Source organism: Haematobia irritans, chromosome 3 (assembly GCF_050003625.1).
Source record: "Haematobia irritans isolate KBUSLIRL chromosome 3, ASM5000362v1, whole genome shotgun sequence".
NCBI classification, from domain to species: domain Eukaryota; kingdom Metazoa; phylum Arthropoda; class Insecta; order Diptera; family Muscidae; genus Haematobia; species Haematobia irritans.
Genome location: NC_134399.1, coordinates 42,607,736 through 42,629,718, shown reverse-complemented (window position 1 = coordinate 42,629,718; position 21,983 = coordinate 42,607,736).

Sequence of the window (21,983 nt, the reverse complement as noted above, 5' to 3'; positions counted from 1 at the left end):
TTTTTGCATGGTTGTTAGAGAATATATACCAACACCATATACCAAATTTCAGCCGGATCGGATGAAATATGCTTCTGTTAGAGGCTCCACAAGCCAAATCTGAGGGTCCCTTTATATGGGGGCTATACGTAAAAGTGGACCGATATGGCCCATTTTCAATACCATCTGACCTACATCGATAACAACTACTTGTGCCAAGTTTCAAGTCGATAGCTTGTTTCGTTCGGAAGTTAGCGTGATTTCAACAGACGGACGGACGGACGGACGGACATGCTTAGATCGACTCAGAATTTCACCACGACCCAGAATATATATACTTTATAGGGTCTTAGAGCAATATTTCGATGTGTTACAAACGGAATGACAAAGTTAATATACCCCCATCCTATGATGGAGGGTATAAGAAGTAGAAATAAAATTTTAACAAAATTTTCGATAGAAATAAAATTTTCACAAAATTTTCTATAGAAATGAAAATTTTGACAAAATTTTCTATAGAAAGAAAATTTTGACAAAAATTTCTACAGATATAAAATTTAAAAAAAATTTTCTATAGAAATAAAATCTTGGTAGATTATTTTTGGCTCGAGTGGCAACCATGATTATGAACCGAATAAAATTTGAACAAAATTTTCTATAGAAATAAAATTTTGACAAAATTTTTTATAGAAATAAAATTCTGACAATGATGAAAATTTTATTATGAACCGAATAAAATTTTAACAAAATTTTCTCTAGAAATAAAATTTTGACAAAATTTTCTATAGAAATAAAAATTTGGTAGATTATTTTTGGCTCTAGTGGCAACCATGATTATGAACCGATATGGACCAATTTTTGTGTCATTGGACCAATTTTGGTATGGTTGTTAGCGACCATATACTAACACCACGTTCCTAATTTGAACCGGATCGGATGAATTTTGCTCCAAGAGGCTCCGGAGGTCAAATCTGGAGAACGTTTTATATGGGGGCTATATATAATTATGGACCGATATGGACCAATTCTGCCACGGTTGTTAAAGATCATATACTAACACCATGTTCCAAATTACAACCGGATTGGATGAAATTTGCTTCTGTTGGAGACTTCGCAAGCCAAATCTGGGGATCGGTTTATATGGGGGCTATATATAATTATGAACCGATGTGGACCAATTTTTGCATGGTCGTTAGAGACCATATACCAATAAAATGTACCAAATTTCAGGCGGATCGGATGAAATTTGCTTCTCTTTGAGGCTCCGCAACCCAAATCTGGGGATCGGTTTATATGGGCGCTATATATAATTATGGACCGATGTGGACCAATTTTTGCATGGTTTTTAGAGACCATATACCAACATCATGTACCAAATTTCAGCCGGATCGGATGAAATTTGCTTCTCTCGATTTGAGGCTCCGCAAGCCAAATCTGAGATCGGTTTATATGGGGGCTATATATAATTATGGACCGATGTGGACCAATTTTTGCGTGGTTGTTAGAGACCATATACCAACACCATATACCAAATTTCAGCCGGATCGGATGAAATATGCTTCTTTTAGAGGCTCCACAAGCCAAATCTGAGGGTCCCTTTATATGGGGGCTATACGTAAAAGTGGACCGATATGGCCCATTTTCAATACCGACCTACAGCGATAACAACTACTTGTGCCAAGTTTCAAGTCGATAGCTTGTTTCGTTCGGAAGTTAGCGTGATTTCAACAGACGGACGGACGGACGGACGGACGGACATGCTTAGATCGACTCAGAATTTCACCACGACCCAGAATATATATACTTTATGGGGTCTTAGAGCAATATTTCGATGTGTTACAAACGGAATGACAAAGTTAATATACCCCCATCCTATGATGGAGGGTATAACAATATTGTAAGTGGATATGTTTATGGTGTTTGTAAATGTACAAAATTATAACGTGTTTTTATTTAATAGACGAATTCCCCTGAAGAAGACAACAAACAATTGTCGAAACGTTGGGAAAAATGCAATAAAGTCTTTTTATTTGCGGAAAATAACCTTAGGTCTGATAGCTTAAACATATGGTAAAATTCTAAAACTAAACAAGTAAGGAAAGTCTAAAGTCGGGCGGGGCCGACTATATTATACCCTGCACCACTTTATAGATCTAAATTTTCGATACCATATCACATCCGTTAAATGAGTTGGGGGCTATATATAAAGGTTTGTCCCAAATACATACATTTAAATATCCCTCGATCTGGAAGAATTTGATAGACTTCTACAAAATCTATAGACTCAAAATTTAAGTCGGCTAATGCACTAGGGTGGAACACAATGTTAGTAAAAAACCAGTAAGGAAAGTCTAAAGTCGGGCGGGGCCGACTATATTATACCCTGCACCACTTTGTAGATCTAAATTTTCGATACCATATCACATCCGTCAAATGTGTTGGGGTTATATATAAAGGTTTGTCCCAAATACATACATTTAAATATCACTCGATTTGATAGACTTCTACAAAATCTATAGACTCATTAGAAGTTTAGGAAAATTAGAGTAATTTATACAACTTTTCGACTAAGCAGTGGCGATTTTACAAGGAAAATGTTGGTATTTTGACCATTTTTGTCGAAATCAGAAAAACATATATATGGGAGCTATATCTAAATCTGAACCGATTTCAACCAAATTTGGCACGCATAGCTACAATGCTAATTCTACTCCCTGTGTAAAATTTCAACTAAATCGGAGTTAAAAATTGGCCTCTACGGTCATATGAGTGTAAATCGGGCGAAAGCTATATATGGGAGATATATTTAAACTGAACCGATTTCAACCAAATTTGGCACGCATAGCTACAATGCTAATTCTACTCCCTGTGCAAAATTTCAACTAAATCGGAGCAAAAAATTGGCCTCTGTGGTCATATGAGTGTAAATCGGGCGAAAGCTATATATGGGAGCTATATCTAAATCTGAACCGATTTCAACCAAATTTGGCACGCATAGCTACATTGCTAAGTATACTCCCTGTGCAAAATGTCAACTAAATCGGAGCAAAAAATTGGCCTCTGTGGGCAAATGAGTGTAAATCGGGCGAAAGCTATATATGGGAGCTATATCTAAATCTGAACCGATTTGGCTGATATTTTGCAAGTTTTTCGAGACTCATAAAATATTCGGATGTACGGAATTTGAAGAAGATCGGTTGATATACACGCCAATTATGACCAGATCGGTGAAAAATATATATGGCAGCTATATCTAAATCTGAACCGATTTTTTCCAAAATCAATAGGGATCGTCCTTGAGCCGAAACAGGACCCTATACCAAATTTTAGGACAATCGGACTAAAACTGCGAGCTGTACTTTGCACACAAAAATACATCAACAGACAGACAGACAGACGGACGGACAGACAGACAGACAGACAGACAGACGGACATCGCTAAATCGACTCAGAATTTAATTCTAAGACGATCGGTATACTAAACGATGGGTCTCAGACTTTTCCTTCTTGGCGTTACATACAAATGCACAAACTTATTATACCCTGTACCACAGTAGTGGTGAAGGGTATAAAAACGGACCAAAATAATAAATCAAAAATACTATATTAAATGTTTAGTATGTAACTATAAAATGTGTCTTATTAAAGACTTAAAGTCAGAAAAGTATAGTGCTTGATATAAACGAAATGGAGTCTGTTTTTGGTTCAAAAATAATTGTTTTATTAAAAAAATAAAAATTTTGTAACAAACGAATTTTCTTGGTAATAAAAGTTTAAAATTTTGAAGTAATTTAAAAAACTCTAACAAACGAAAAACGTTTTCGGTACACGTTTTCCAAATGTTTTTTTCTTTGCGTGCATGAATAATGTAGTCCATATCTATCAATAATATAATTATTTATAGCCTCCATATAAACCGACCACCAGATTTCATTGATTGAAATCATCGGTTGAAATTTGGCTCTCTAATTCCCATACGAAAATTGCTTATTTTTTTATAGACTCCTCTATTTAAACTGATCAAATGGCTTTTGTAGATATTTTATCTGCCTTTTTATCTTACATAGACTCTATATGGAATAGCTTACAACTATAACTTTTTACATAGTCCATAAGGGTTAGACAGCCACATATAGGACAATAGCACAAAGACCTGCAATGGTTCGCAAGTCGTTTACTGGTAGTTTATAAAAAAAGTTAATTGGTTTCTTCCAATAAGAAGCCCATGTTAAATTCGCCAGTCTTTTTTCTACAGGTTCGAAGCAAGTCTCATATCTTAGATTGGAATCGCATTTCTGCTTGGAATCATTTGATAAACAATATTTTAATTTAGATAGTCTCACTTAAGAATTTTTGAGTAGCCGACGAATTCGTTTATATACACTTGGCACTGCATTATTGGTAGACAACATAGAACTGGGAATGGGCCATGGACCTTATGATGCATTAACTCACATTTTTAAATGAAAGCATATGCATGTTCTCCAACATAGTCGTCAAATAAAAGTAGATTACATACTTAGATATTTTTGTGCAATTTTAATATGGGCCACATTATGAATTGATGTGCGTCCGTAAATTGAAAACACGTCAGAACACTTTGGTATTCCCGAAATGCCGCTACAGCACCTAACGACAATTCCAAAATGGGTTTGCCCATAAAGAGAGCTCTTAAAGTATGAGCCATAAACTAACAGTGGCAGCGCGTCATTTGGTGAATACTCATTGTGCCAACATCATCAGCATCTCTAATAACTGCCAACTATTCATTTGGACTGATGATGACGCTGCTCATGCTACAGTTGCACAGAATGGACTTGCAACTTCCACGTCTGGCAAGGACAGAGCGGCAATTGAGCTAGCATCCGGCATTGATGCAAAAGTGCACTTGTTATTTTTATGGACAGTTAAGTGCAAGCTAAGAATTTTTATATCATCCTGGGTGTGAGTACTTATGATATGGAATAATTTTATTGCCCTCCAGTGTCGTTACTGCGCTTGCAATGAGCAAATCTTCATGTAAACTATCGTATATGGCATAAATACTTGCGAACTCGAAGGAACAAGTGTATTAGAAGGTGGCCCCGATACCAATAAAATGAATTCCTTTAAAAATAAATGTTCCATATTCTTATTGGGGGATTTTGGGATAGTCCTAAAGTGAAGCAGTTGACATCTAAAATGAATAATTTGTCATCTCGGAAAAGAAACAAAAATAGTTCAAATTAATATTGGTCATGTTTGAAAGTTCTAGTAAATAATTTAAGCAAACATATAATGTTTGAATGACCATTATTCGATTACGAAGTTATCTGACCGCAGTTTTTGGAAATTATTCAGCGAAGGCGGTCTAGAAAATGGGTGTCGCAAACCATTTTCTTTTTGATTTTCTTTCTTGTATTAGGTTCGCAAATTAGTAATGCGGTGTTGACAGCAAATGGTCTAACCTAATTCCGTAGGTTTTATTTTCAGTATGTGCCATTTCCCCCAAGTTTAATGAAAACAGTTGTTTATACCCACCACCATAGAATAGTTATGAGAGTACACAGAAAAAAAGTAAACTATTTTATAGCAAGTATGAACTATCTCGTGCGAAAGAAATTACACCCTCTCATAGAAGAAAAAATTAACGAAAACTAAACAAATCATTGGTGCCAAAGCATGACCATTTTAACTATACTGTAGTTCATTTTTCCTATTTTTTGGGAATCGTACGAAAATTTTCTTTTGCGTTAGTTCATATTGAACTTATGTGTACGGTCAATGAATTTTATACCCATGTTTAGTCCATAAAATGTTTGAGTCATACTTTAAAAAATTAAGATTTCCATGAGCTGTGGAAAATTTCGAAAAAATAAGAAAATTTTACTTCAAACGAATATTTTTTTGGAATAAAAATAAGTCAAATTTAGCGTTAGTTAAAGTTTGGATTTTTTCAGTGTATAATAAGTTTGGCATTCCGTTTGTTACACATCGAAATATCACTTTCCGTCTACATAATGTATATATGAGGTTAATGGGGACATCAGGGAGAAATTCTAAGACGATATTACCATGTCCGTCTGTTTGTCTATTGTAATCAAGCTACACTCTTAAATTTTAGCAGAGATTCGTGTTTTGTTTGCACGCAGGCCAAGTTCGAAGATGTTTTATATCGGGGCAGATTTTAATATAAACCCCGATTTGGGGTCTTGAGTATCTAGACACAGCAACTTTCTTTCGATTTGCCTGAAATTGCTACTTTAGGTTCACAATGACGTGTGCCGAATATAGTATATATCGGTCCATTTTTTGGTATAGACTAGAGGTGTGCACGTGACACGAAATTGTCGTGACTCACGCGTGAGTCGTGAGTCACGCTCATGGCAACGGCGTGAGTGTGCGTGAGCGTGATTAACAAACCAAAATGTCGTGCGTGAGCTTGAGTCACGAAAATATTATCTTCGTGAGTGTGCGTGAGTAAAGATTTACGCTCATGAAAATAATCCCGCTCACCAACATAAAACGCTTAAGAGTTAAATTCATTTGTAATTTTAGTAACACCTGGGATGTTAAGAGTGTAATAACGCTCTCGATTTTAATTATGCTCTAGTTTTCAGACACGTCGCTAAGGTAAATTACTTAAAAAATTGTTCGTGAGTCACGGTATTTTTCGTGAGTCACGACATTTTCGTGCGTGAGTGTGCGTGAGTACAAATTTTCTTTTCGTGAGTGTGCGTGAGCGTGAGTCCTACCAAACAATATCGTGCGTGAGTGTGCGTGAGTAAGATTTTTCCGTCGTGAGTGTGCGTGAGCGTGAGTAACATATGACTCACGTGCACACCTCTAGTATAGAACCCATAAAGTCCGATCTCCCGATTTAAATCCTTGGGCCTCTGGACCTCGAAATTTTTAACCAATTTGCCTGAAATTCAAAACGTAGAGGTATAGTAGGTCCTCAAATAGGTGTACCGAGGACCTACATGTACATGGTGTGAGTCTGCTCATGTTTTGGTATAACTTTCGTATAGACCAATTTTTCGATGTAGTGTCCCGAGTATCTAGACACCGCAAATTTCATCCGATTTGCCTAGAGCTATTTTTAGGTCCACCAAAAGGTGTGCCGAATATGGTATATATGGGTCCATTTTTTTGGTACCTTATCGACCGATCCCCCAGTTGATTTCTTAGGAGTCTAGACACCTCAATGTTTATCCGATTTGGCTGAAATTCAAAACGTAGATCTATTTTAGGTCCAAAAAGAGGTGTGCCGAATATAGTATATATCGGTATATATAGACCGATTTCCCGATTTAGCTGTTTGGGCTTCTAGACCTTGAAATGTTTATCCAATTTGCCTGAAATTCTAAACGTAGAGGTACCTTAGGTCCTCAAATAGGTGTGCCGAATATGGTGAGTACCGGTCTATGTTTTGGTATAGCTTCCATATAGACCGATCTCCAGATTTGAATTCTTTTGCTTCTACACACCCTAATTTTTATTTTTTAGAATTTTTCAGAAAAGAATTTTTCACGTAAATCGGAGTAAAATTTTGGCCTTCGCGGTCATAAGAGAATAAATCGTACTAAAGATATAATGGGATCTATATGTAAATTTGAACCGACTTTTTACAAAATCGATACGCATAATTAAAATGTTAATTCTACTACGTCAGCATAATTTCACGTAAATCGGCGAATGTTGGCCTCAGTGGTCGTAGGTAAAGGTATATATGGAAAATATATCTAAATCTGAATCAATTTGGCTGATATTTTACACATTTCACATGACTAACAAAATTCGGATGATAAATATGTTAATTAGGACCAAATCGGTGATAAATATAAACGCAGCTAAATTTAAATCTTAACCGATTTTTCCAAAATCAATAGCGATTGTCTTCGAGCCGAAGTAAGACGATCGGGAATCGTACGAAAATTTTCTTTTGCGTTAGTTCATATTGAACTTATGTGTACGGTCAATGAATTTTATACCCATGTTTAGTCCATAAAATGTTTGAGTCATACTTTAAAAAATTAAGATTTCCATGAGCTGTGGAAAATTTCGAAAAAATAAGAAAATTTTACTTCAAACGAATATTTTTTTGGAATAAAAATAAGTCAAATTTAGCGTTAGTTAAAGTTTGGATTTTTTCAGTGTATAATAATTTTGGCATTCCGTTTGTTACACATCGAAATATCACTTTCCGTCTACATAATGTATATATGAGGTTAATGGGGACATCAGGGAGAAATTCTAAGACGATATTACCATGTCCGTCTGTTTGTCTACACTGAAAAAACAGTGAACCCTTTTCCATTGCAAAATGAACTAAACTGTAGTAATATTGACCATGATTTAGCCCTTAAGATTTTTTTCAACTTGGCTAGTTTATTATTCTCTTAAATTTTAGTTAATCTATAACATTGTATTTTAGTTCATTTTTACAACACCATAAGATTTATATACCCCTACCAAGTTAAAAAGTCAGTATTATTTTGGTTTACCTGCTTATTTTTTGGGAAACCTGATATTAAAAATTGGTTAACAGTCTCTTTAAAATGTCGACGACTAAACTATTTTTAAATCAATCATTCCACAGTACAGAGAAATGAAATAATTAAAGGAACAACAACCCGTTTTACTATTATGAAAATTTTCATACATTAAAATTCAACTTTCTTTAAGCAAAAGTATTTTATTATAAAAACTTATGATGAGAGTTCTTAATACAATGTTTTTGTGAATAAAAATTATGACCACGTGGAACAAGAAAGTAGTTTATTTTAACTCGCTATTTGGACATTTTGACTTTTCCTTAGTTTTTTATTCATCGTTAGTATATTCACATATCTTGCTGAAAAAAAATGGAAGGATTAATGAAAATTGTTAAAAATTAACATATAATAAAATATAATTTTTAATCCCTTTAAATTAGCTTGTAACTTACCATATTTGGGGGCATTTTATTAAATGGTGTAAGGAATTCAACTTTTCTTAGATAAACGTACCTCATAAAGTTTGTACCTGAAACAATTAGAGAAATAATGAATTAAGTAATATATTAACTCATAAAACTGTGTTGTTATCGATGTGAAGGACATAATACAATAAATATTCTTGTCAAAAGAAAGCCAAAGTTTTAATATAAAACTTACCAATTCTCTATTAAATTGTACGCTGAGGTTAAAATGTTATCGAAATTCATTTGGGGATACTCTGAAATTAAATATTTATTTTTTACATTAAATAGAAAACATTAAATTGGTTTCCAAAAAATCTAATTAAAGAAATAATATGCAGAAAAAAACTAAATATTCTGGTTAAAAGAATGTTAAAGAAAGCTTACCAATTCATAAAAATGTTTCCAAATTGTTATTCTGAAATTTAATATTTGTTTTTTACAATAAAAACAATAAAAATATTTGATTAATGTAATACTAAAATAAGGTATTAAAAACATGTAATTTTGATAATAAAAAGGTCACTTCTCACTTTTTAAAAGAAAACTTACCACTTCTCTATTATATTATACGCTGAGGAGAAATATAAAAATTTTCCCGAATCCATCTGGGGTTGCTCTTAACTTAGATATTTTTTTACAACAAAGAAAAACATGACAATTGTTTAAAAAATATAATAATAATTAGCAAATAATAATATACAGAAGAATATTATTTTTTAAAAGAAAACCACATTGAAAAAGAACTCTTACCTATTTATCATTAAACTATACGCTGAGGTGTAACAAACAATTTTCCAAATTCATCTGGAGTTACTCTGAAATTGAATATTTATTTTTTACATTGAATAATAAAAATTAAATTAGATAAAACAATTTCAATATACTTTCCATTTCAGCATTTTTTCCTAAATATTGAACATTCTTAATAACTTTTTTCTAAGCTACCGATCATCACTTCGCCAACGTACATCTAATCGCTAAAATATTAATAACTTTCATTTCAAAGTTTTAATAAACAAACACTAAAATATGTCTAAAAAAGCCAAAATATTCCATACCTTTATATTGCCTTGTTACATACTTGCTAAAAAAGATGCAACAGCCCACGCCAACGCCAACTATACAACTGAAGCATGCCAAACAAAACCAAGCAAAACCAAAACATTCCTACAACAACAAAAACACATGTGCCTTCATTGAAAACAACACCTCATCCAGACAAATAAACCATTCGCGAATAATAAACACACACACAAACCACTGAAAGACAAAAACAACCCCACGCTCAGATATACACAGCATCCCCATCACTCGCTACCATTTCTCATTATTGCATTGCATGCTCTCACTCTCAAAAAATTTGCAAGTAACATCATCTTTACATTAAGCATATTCCACTTTGACGAGAAAGATCTCTGTACTATGCATTAGTTCATCGCATCTGTCCACAATTTACTCTAAAAGCAATACTCTTAAATGCATATCAGTATAAGAACGATGAAACGTTTAACTTAAAATTAAGAAAAACTTCATGAAATGATATCTACCCATTTTTGACGAAAATGTCTATAAATTTAATTACATGTGAACTAAAAATATTTCACTGGGAAATTTTTTACCAATAATTATTAACTATAGGAATTGTCAGTAAGAAATTGCTATCCACTTTCAAGTTCATTTTTCGTAAAAAAATATTTTCTCATACAAAAAAATCTTATGGTAAATTGCACTTATTATTTAGAAAATACTTTACATTGAACAAGTAGTTTTATAGCATGACAAACGAATTTTTAACTACCAGTTAAGAAATTTTTTAAGGAAATTTCCATCGTATTTTGTAGGCCATGAACTAAACGATTGCTACTTAGAATTTGTAAAATTTCCTTTCGAGTAGTTAATTTTCGTTGAAAATACGAAAAATGAACTAAAATTCTGGAAAAATCTTGTAATAAATTATTGTAAAAATCTTCTTAAATTTACGAGACACTTTTTTTTCTGTGTATTGTAATCAAGCTACACTCTTAAATTTTAGCAGAGATTCGTGTTTTGTTTGCACGCAGGCCAAGTTCGAAGATGTTTTATATCGGGGCAGATTTTAATATAAACCCCGATTTGGGGTCTTGAGTATCTAGACACAGCAACTTTCTTTCGATTTGCCTGAAATTGCTACTTTAGGTTCACAATGACGTGTGCCGAATATAGTATATATCGGTCCATTTTTTGGTATAGACTAGAGGTGTGCACGTGACACGAAATTGTCGTGACTCACGCGTGAGTCGTGAGTCACGCTCATGGCAACGGCGTGAGTGTGCGTGAGCGTGATTAACAAACCAAAATGTCGTGCGTGAGCTTGAGTCACGAAAATATTATCTTCGTGAGTGTGCGTGAGTAAAGATTTACGCTCATGAAAATAATCCCGCTCACCAACATAAAACGCTTAAGAGTTAAATTCATTTGTAATTTTAGTAACACCTGGGATGTTAAGAGTGTAATAACGCTCTCGATTTTAATTATGCTCTAGTTTTCAGACACGTCGCTAAGGTAAATTACTTAAAAAATTGTTCGTGAGTCACGGTATTTTTCGTGAGTCACGACATTTTCGTGCGTGAGTGTGCGTGAGTACAAATTTTCTTTTCGTGAGTGTGCGTGAGCGTGAGTCCTACCAAACAATATCGTGCGTGAGTGTGCGTGAGTAAGATTTTTCCGTCGTGAGTGTGCGTGAGCGTGAGTAACATATGACTCACGTGCACACCTCTAGTATAGAACCCATAAAGTCCGATCTCCCGATTTAAATCCTTGGGCCTCTGGACCTCGAAATTTTTAACCAATTTGCCTGAAATTCAAAACGTAGAGGTATAGTAGGTCCTCAAATAGGTGTACCGAGGACCTACATGTACATGGTGTGAGTCTGCTCATGTTTTGGTATAACTTTCGTATAGACCAATTTTTCGATGTAGTGTCCCGAGTATCTAGACACCGCAAATTTCATCCGATTTGCCTAGAGCTATTTTTAGGTCCACCAAAAGGTGTGCCGAATATGGTATATATGGGTCCATTTTTTTGGTACCTTATCGACCGATCCCCCAGTTGATTTCTTAGGAGTCTAGACACCTCAATGTTTATCCGATTTGGCTGAAATTCAAAACGTAGATCTATTTTAGGTCCAAAAAGAGGTGTGCCGAATATAGTATATATCGGTATATATAGACCGATTTCCCGATTTAGCTGTTTGGGCTTCTAGACCTTGAAATGTTTATCCAATTTGCCTGAAATTCTAAACGTAGAGGTACCTTAGGTCCTCAAATAGGTGTGCCGAATATGGTGAGTACCGGTCTATGTTTTGGTATAGCTTCCATATAGACCGATCTCCAGATTTGAATTCTTTTGCTTCTACACACCCTAATTTTTATTTTTTAGAATTTTTCAGAAAAGAATTTTTCACGTAAATCGGAGTAAAATTTTGGCCTTCGCGGTCATAAGAGAATAAATCGTACTAAAGATATAATGGGATCTATATGTAAATTTGAACCGACTTTTTACAAAATCGATACGCATAATTAAAATGTTAATTCTACTACGTCAGCATAATTTCACGTAAATCGGCGAATGTTGGCCTCAGTGGTCGTAGGTAAAGGTATATATGGAAAATATATCTAAATCTGAATCAATTTGGCTGATATTTTACACATTTCACATGACTAACAAAATTCGGATGATAAATATGTTAATTAGGACCAAATCGGTGATAAATATAAACGCAGCTAAATTTAAATCTTAACCGATTTTTCCAAAATCAATAGCGATTGTCTTCGAGCCGAAGTAAGACGATCGGACTTAAACTGCGGTCTGTATTTTGCACACAAAAGTACATGAACAGACAGACACACAGAAAAATTTTGACACAATCGATGGGTCTCATACTTGTCCATCTTAGCCTTACATACAAATTCACAAACTTATTATACCCTAGACCACAATAGTGGTGATGGGTATAAATATCATTGGCAATATCATTGGCAAAGCATTTTCGTCCTTATGAATAAGCCAACAATTGGGTCGATTCGCGGATTGAGTGAATTGTCCTCCCAATATTTATTTAGGACCGACAAAGATATGAGCCAAAATTGATTTGTATCAGTTCATCGAATAAGTGGAAGGTGGACTTCCCCCGGCATATGTTTGGGAAAGGCATTTTACATTTTAAAAAATGTTATTATGCTCAGTTTTTTAAGAACTTTTAAATATTTACTTTTTCCCATAAATTTTACAGGAAACATAGAGTGTTTGTTTTTAAGATACCAGTATGGTAAAGGGAGGGATACGTCCCAATATTGGCCTAGATATAATGTATTAGATATAATAATATCTTTGCCCATATATAATTGGATTTTGATATTAGATCTATTCGTATATGGAATTATATATATTTATATCTAATTCTATCTCATCATATGTGGGTATATCTGCTTATATCTAAAGGGACCAATATTGAGATCTAATCATATCTGATTAGATCCTCCAACTTTTGATGACATCACGAGCGGCCCATGTTAATAATTCTCAAGACTTTTACTGTTACACTGAGGAAAATATTGTCGTGAGGCCAAAGATTTCATGCTTTTAAAATACGAATTTTGTTTAGAAGAAGACGTATTTCTCTAATACAAAGTTTTTTTCCTTGTCCAATAGTCGACAAACTTACCATTGTCATTTTGTCCATATCGTTAAGTGATTCGAGTTAAAATTTGGTATCCTAACATGAAAGAAATTTTGTTTTACTAAGGTCAACTTGGCTTCAATACTACGGAAAAACCTTCAAAATTTATGAAACCGTCTTCAAATATGCTGACATTTTGCATTTTGCAAAGCGTTAAAAAAATTGGAGATGTTTTATTTTACAGACATTTTTACTTGAAATTTAGTATAATTTTTACTTGTAGTCGAGACGAATTTGGAAATTTGAGTTGTCGTTAACACGTTTTTAATGGACTTTGATAGCACATGAAGAAAAAAGCTGTAAAAACAAATAAATTAAAATTTGTTTCATGGAATCAAACATGCAAAACTCAGATTTAAAAGAGAATTGTGTCTTAAATGTGCCCTTACCATATTACTTCGAATTCGACATATACACGTTAAAAAAAAAATGAAATGGGTGTCACAAACGTGGATCCCTTGTAAAATTTTTATACCCACCTCCATAGGATGGGGATAAAATAAGTTTACCACACTGAAAAAAAGCATGCGCAGTTCCAAAGATTTTGTCTTTACTTTAACAATTTTGGTATTGATTCCGAGCCAAAGAAGCGGAGAATACAAATAAGGATATTTTTAAGACACAATTCTCTTTTAAATATGGGTTTTGTGTACTTGCTTCTAGGAAGCATATTTTGATTTTTCGTTTTTTTAAATTTTTTTCATCATATGCTATCAAATTCCGGCTCGACTTCCAGTAGAAATTATGCTATGTTTCAAGTAAAAAACATCTCTAAAATAAAGTGTTGAAAAACATGTCTTATTACACTAGCCAACAACCATTTTGTGAATTGTTTCTAGCATATTTTTTCTTATTGATTATGACCTACTAAACACGAAAATAATTTTTAAAAAATTTTCTGTCGATTGGTTTTCGAGATATAATTTTTATACCCTCCATCATAGGATGGGGGTATATTAACTTTGTCATTCCGTTTGTAACACATCGAAATATTGCTCTAAGACCCCATAAAGTATATATATTCTGGGTCGTGGTGAAATTCTGAGTCGATCTAAGCATGTCCGTCCGTCCGTCCGTCCGTCTGTTGAAATCACGCTAACTTAAGAACGAAACAAGCTATCGACTTGAAACTTGGCACAAGTAGTTGTTATCGATGTAGGTCGGATGGTATTGAAAATGGGCCATATCGGTCCACTTTTACGTATAGCCCCCATATAAAGGGACCCTCAGATTTGGCTTGTGGAGCCTCTAACAGAAGCATATTTCATCCGATCCGGCTGAAATTTGGTATATAGTGTTGGTATATGGTCTCTAACAACCATGCAAAAATTGGTCCACATCGGTCCATAATTATATATAGCCCCCATATAAACCGATCCCCAGATTTGGCTTGTGGAGCCTCTAAGAGAAGCATATTTCATCCGATCCGGCTGAAATTTGGTACATGGTGTTGGTAGATGGTCTCTAACAATCATGCAAAAATTGGTCCACATCGGTCCATAATTATATATAGCCCCCAATATAAACCGATCCCCAGATTTGGCTTGTGGAGACTCTAAAAGAAGCATATTTCATCCGATCCGGCTGAAATTTGGTACATGGTGTTGGTAGATGGTCTCTAACAATCGTGCAAAAATTGGTCCACATCGGTCCATAATTATATATAGCCCCCATATAAACCGATCCCCAGATTTGGCTTGTGGAGCCTCTAAGAGAAGCATGTTTCATCCGATCCGGCTGAAATTTGGTACATGGTGTTGATAGACGGTCTCTAACAATCATGCATAAATTGGTGCACATCGGTCCATAATTATATATAGCCCCCATATAAACCGATCCCCAGATTTGGCTTGCGGAGCCTCAAAGAGAAGTAAATTTCATCCGATCCGGCTGAAATTTGGTACATGATGTTGGTATACGGTCTCTAATAACCATGCAAAAATTGGTCCACATCGGTCCATAATTATATATGGACCCCATATAAACCGATCTCCAGATTTGGCTTGCGAAGCCCCAAAGAGAAGCAAAATGCTTCCGATCCGGCTGAAATTTGGTACTTGGTATTGTTATATGGTCTCTAATAACCATGCAAAAATTGGTCCACATCGGTTCATAATTATATATAGCCCCCATATAAGCCGATCCCCAGATTTGGCTTGCGAAGTCTCCAAGAGAAGCAAATTTCACCCAATCCGGTTGTAATTTTGAATATGGTGTTAGTATATGATCTTTAACAACCGTGCCAGAATTGGTCCATATCGGTCCATAATTATATATAGCCCCCATATAAAACGTTCTCCAGATTTGACCTCAGGAGCCTCTTGGAGGAGCAAAATTCATCCGATCCGGTTCAAATTAGGAACGTGGTGTTGGTATATGGTCTCTAACAACCATACAACAATTGGTCCAATCACTCAAAAATTGGTCCATATCGGTTCATAACCATGGTTGCCACTAGAGCCAAAATTAATCTACCAAAATTTTATTTATATAGAAAATTTTGTCAAAATTTTATTTCTATAGAAAATTTTGTCAAAATTTTATTTCTAGAGAAAATTTTGTTAAAATTTTATTCGGTTCACAATAAAATTTCCATCATTGTCAAAATTTTATTTCTATAGAAAATTTTGTTCAAATTTTATTCGGTTCATAATCATGGTTGCCACTCGAGCCAAAAATAATCTACCAAGATTTTATTTCTATAGAATATTTTGTCAAAAGTCTATTTCTATAGAAAATTTTGTTAAAATTTTATTTCTGTAGAAATTTTTATCAAAATTTTCTTTCTATAGAAAATTTTGTCAAAATTTTTATTTCTATAGAAAATTTTATTTCTATAGAAAATTTTGTTAAAATTTTATTTCTGTAGAAAATTTTGTCAAAATTTTATGTCTACTTTGTCAAACTGAATTATATACGTATTGGATCGATCTTTTTGATTTAATATATACCACGTATGGACTTACATACAATTTAGAAGATGGTGTTAGGAGGTCTTAAGATACCTTGCCATCGGCAAGCGTTACCGCAACTTAAGTAATTCGATTGTGGATGGCAGTGTTTAGAAAAAGTTTCTACGCAATCCATGATGGAGGGTACATAAGCTTCGGCCTGGCCGAACTTACGGACGTATATACTTGTTTTTTTTTTTTTAATTTTTGGAGGTACACCTACAATTTTGAGCATATCTTTCGTTTTCTTTAGAAATTTTTTTATATTTTATATGAATTTTTATATGTTTTTTTGCCACATTTTTACTTAAAAAACGCCGTTTTTTTACCTTTTTAAGCCGCTAACATCCAAACTACTTACCCGATTTGAAAATTTTCTGAGAATGAGTTGTAGACGGCTCAATTTTCTTTAATTTGAGTAGTATTCGGATCAAAAAGGTCAAAGAAAACGAAAGATATGCTCAAAATTGTAGGTGTACCTCCAAAAATTAAAAAAAAAATATATCTCGAAAACCAATCGACAGAAAATTTTGTAAAAATCATTTTCGTGTTTAGTAGGTCATAATCAATAAGAAAAAATATGCTAGAAACAATTCACAGAGAAAAGTTTGTTATTTGTTGCCTAGTGTTATTGAACGATTTTTTGCTTTGTAGTCAACATGCAAAAAGACTACTAATTTAAAGATAATTTCATTAATTTTAAAGAATTTTTCTGAATTATTAAAGTCAAGTTGACCTTACCCAAAAAAATTTTTCTTTCATATTATGATACTCATTTTTAAGTAAAATCACTTAATTATAAGGACAATACGACTTCATTGAAAAGTTTATCGACTTTTGGACAAGGAAAATAACTTTATTTTAGAGAAATGCGTCTTCTATGCTAAGCAAAATTTGTATTCGTATTTTAAAGACATGAAATCTTTGACCTCACAACAATTTTTTTTTCAGTGTGGACATTGAAGGTGCTTTTAATTATACGAAAATTGATAAAGTACCCAGCAAAAAAAGCGTCGCCAAAAAAGTAGTGAAAATTTTCTGTTTGGATCCGGAAGTGGTGCAAACTTGGCGCAGAAGCGATGAATTTAACATGGGCTTGTCATAGGACGGATGTCCATGATTTTAACAGCCGTTGCACTGGATTTGCATTACTTCTTAAGATGTGATGCTAATTCAGTGTTTTGGATGTGAATTAAGAAATTTTGTGATATTTTGACAAATAAATAATTTTAAAATTTTTTTTATGAGTTTTAATGTAAGAATACGCTTCTATGGAACATTTGGCATCAAATATTTTCAAAAATTCGCAATTTTTCTAGAATGGATTTGGCATTTTTTTCACAAAAATTTAAATAATTTTTACCATTTTATTAATTCTTAATCTATTTTTAACTTATTTGAAACAACAAATTTTAAATTTCCCATTAAAAATATGAAACAAGTATATACGGCCAGGCCGAAGCTTATGTACCCTCCACCATGGATTGCGTAGAAACTTCTACTGAAGACTGTCAATCGAATTACTTGGGTTGCGGTAACACTTGCCAATGACAAGGTATCTTAAAACTTCCTAACACCGTAATATATACAACATAGTCCATACGTGGTATATATTAAACTAAAAAAGGCCGATTAAATACGTATAAAATTAAGTTTAAAGTTTCTATAGAAATAAAATTTTGACAACATTTTCTATAGAAGTAAAATTCTATAGAAGATAAAATTTACTATAGAAATAAAATTCTGACAAAATTTTCTATAGAAATAAAATTTTTTACAAAATTTTCTATAGAAATAAAATTTTGACAAAATGTTCTATAGAAATAAATTTTTGACAAAATTTTCTATAGAAATAAAATTTTGACAAAATGTTCTATAGAAATAACATTTTGACATTGTTTTCTATAAAAATAAAATTTTGGTAGATTATTTTTGGATCGAGTGGCAACCATGATTATGAACCGATAAGGACCAATTTATGTGTGATTGGGGATATATAACTATATACCGATATGCACCAATTTTGGCATGGTTATTAGCGGCCTTATACTAACACCACGTTGGAAATTTCAACCGGATCGGATGAATTTTGCTCCTCTAAGAGGCTCCGGAGATCACATCTGGGGAACGGTTTATATGGGGGCTATATATAATTAAGGACCGATATGGACCAATTTTTGCATGGTTATTAGAGACCATATACTAACACCATGTACAAAATTTCAGCCGGATCGGATGAAATTTGCTTCTCTTAGAGCAATCGCAAGCCAATGACAAAGTTAATATTCCCCCATCCTATGGTGGAGGGTATAAAAATTATACATTTTTTCACTCCTAGTTTTCTTAAAACTAAAAGCGGTATGGGTTTGTTGGAAGATTCACCTTGGAAGTAGCGTTGGCATTAAATTGCATTTTTGTTTTATCTGCCATTTTCAGTTTGAACCAAAATAGAGAACAGTATATCTGATATATAAACTCATGAGCTGAATTATGTAATGGTAAAAAGTTATTTCTTTTGGATTTAAAAATATGAAAAATATCCGAAAATAATAAAAATATATATTTTCCATTTATATTTTTTCTATTTCCAGAATTTTCAAAGTATCATCAATATAATACCAAATATTACATTGCTTTCCCATTATTATTGTCCTTGATCGGTTTTTAATAGACGATTTCAATGTGTGGAAATTTTGGAAAGGAATTAAATTACCGAGCTCCTTAATACACCTTTTTATGCTAAAAGACTACAACTGCAAAAGAAGATTATAAATCTGCGACCTGGAACTAAGAATTGAACTTGATATTCTATGCAGGTAATGTTTAACAAAATTAACTTTCAATTGAACAAAATTAAAATCAAATTATTCTGTTTACTTTCACACAGAAAAAAAGGTGTCTTGTTAATTTTAGGACCAGTTTAACTTCCACGTAGTTAAAAAAATTTACTGTAATATAGTTCATTTTTCGTAACCACTGCGAAAATTAACTTAGCTAAAGAAAAACTTATAAAACTTCAGTAAATGTTTTTTAGTTCACTAACTACGAAATGGGACGGATTTTTCCTTAAATAAATTTCCAATACAATAGTTAATGCATCGTTGATTGTATTATAAAAAGACATAGGCAATATAAAAATCTTACTACGAAATGTGGACAATTTACTAAGAAAAATTTTTGTATGGAAAAAAATTTTTGTAGTAAAAATTAACTTAACCACAGTACCGATTCGTATGGCGGCTTCCTACAGCTTATTTCGGTTTTTACTATAAGTTGGAGTATATTTCCTCACATTGAAAATTTTAGATAAAGTAGAATAAAAAGTAGTTAATTTAATCCTTGACGGGTGTATATAATTTTTTATGGATTCCTCGTAAATTTTGAATATATTTTACCTTATCCTATAGATAGAGTACCAACTAATCAATAAACGTGATACTGGAAATTGAAGTGAGAAGAAATTATGAAATTATTGCATCATCTTTTTTATACCCTCCATCATAGGATGGGGGTATATTAACTTTGTCATTCCGTTTGTAACACATCGAAATATTGCTCTAAGACCCCATAAAGTATATATATTCTGGGTCGTGGTGAAATTCTGAGTCGATCTAAGCATGTCCGTCCGTCCGTCCGTCCGTCCGTCCGTCTGTTGAAATCACGCTAACTTCCGAACGAAACAAGCTATCGACTTGAAACTTGGCACAAGTAGTTGTTATTGCTGTAGGTCGGATGGTATTGAAAATGGGCCATATCGGTCCACTTTTACGTATAGCCCCCATATAAAGGGACCCTCAGATTTGGCTTGTGGAGCCTCTAACAGAAGCATATATCATCCGATCCGGCTGAAATTTGGTATATGGTGTTTGTATATGGTCTCTAATAACCATGCAAAAATTGGTCCACATCGGTCCATAATTATATATAGCCCCCATATAAACCGATCCCCAAATTTGGCTTGCGGAGCCTAAAAGAGAAACAAATATCATCCGATCCGCTTGAAATTTGGTACATGGTGTTGGTATATGGTCTCTAACAACCATGCAAAAATTGGTCCACATCGGTCCATAATTATATATAGCCCCCATATAAACCGATCCCCAGATTTGGCTTGCGGAGCCTAAAAGAGAAACAAATTTCATCCGATCCGCCTGAAATTTGGTACATGGTGTTGGTATATGGTCTCTCACAACCATGCAAAAATTGGTCCACATCGGCCATAATTATATATAGCCCCCATATAAGCCGATCCCCAGATTTGGCTTGCGGAGCCTCAAAGAGAAGCAAATTTCATCCGATCCGGCTGAAATTTGGTGCATGATGTTGGTATGTGGTCTCTAACAACCATGCAAAAATTGGTCCACATCGGTCCATAATTATATATAGTGCCCATATAAACCGATCCCCAGATTTGGGTTGCGGAGCCTCAAAGAGAAACAAATTTCATCCGATCCGCCTGAAATTTGGTACATGATGTTGGTATATGGTCTCTAACAACCATGCAAAAATTAGTCCACATCGGTTCATAATTAGATATAGCCCCCATATAAATAGATCCCCAGATTTGGCTTGCGAAGTCTCCAAGAGAAACAAATTTCATCCAATCCGGTTGCAATTTGGAACATGGTGTTAGTATATGATCTTTAACAACCGTGCCAGTATTGGTCCATATCGGTCCTTAATTATATATAGCCCCCATATAAAACGTTCTCCAGATTTGACCTCCGGAGCCTCTTGGAGGAGCAAAATTCATCCGATCCGGTTCAAATTAGGAACGTGGTGTTAGTATATGGTCGCTAACAACCATACTAAAATTGGTCCAATCACACAAAAATTGGTCCATATAGGTTCATAATCATGGTTGCCACTAGAGCCAAAAATAATCTACCAAAATTTTATTTCTATAGAAAATTTTGTCAAAATTTTATTTCTATAGAAAATTTTGTCAAAATTTTATTTCTAGAGAAAACTTTGTTAACATTTTATTCGGTTCATAATAAAATTTTCATCATAGTCAAAATTTTAGTTCTATAGAAAATTTTGTTCAAATTTTATTCGGTTCATAATCATGGTTGCCACTCGAGCCAAGAATAATCTACCAAGATTTTATTTCTATAGAAAATTTTGTCAAAAGTTTATTTCTATAGAAAATTTTGTTAAAATTTTATTTCTGTAGAAATTTTTGTCAAAACTTTCTTTCTATAGAAAATTTTGTCAAAATTTTTATTTCTATAGAAAATTTTGTGAAAATTTTATTTCTATAGAAAATTTTGTTAAAATTTTATTTCTGTAGAAAATTTAGTCAAAATTTTATGTCTACTTTGTCAAAATGAATTATATACGTATTGGATAGATCTTTTTTTGATTTAATATATACCACGTATGGATTTAC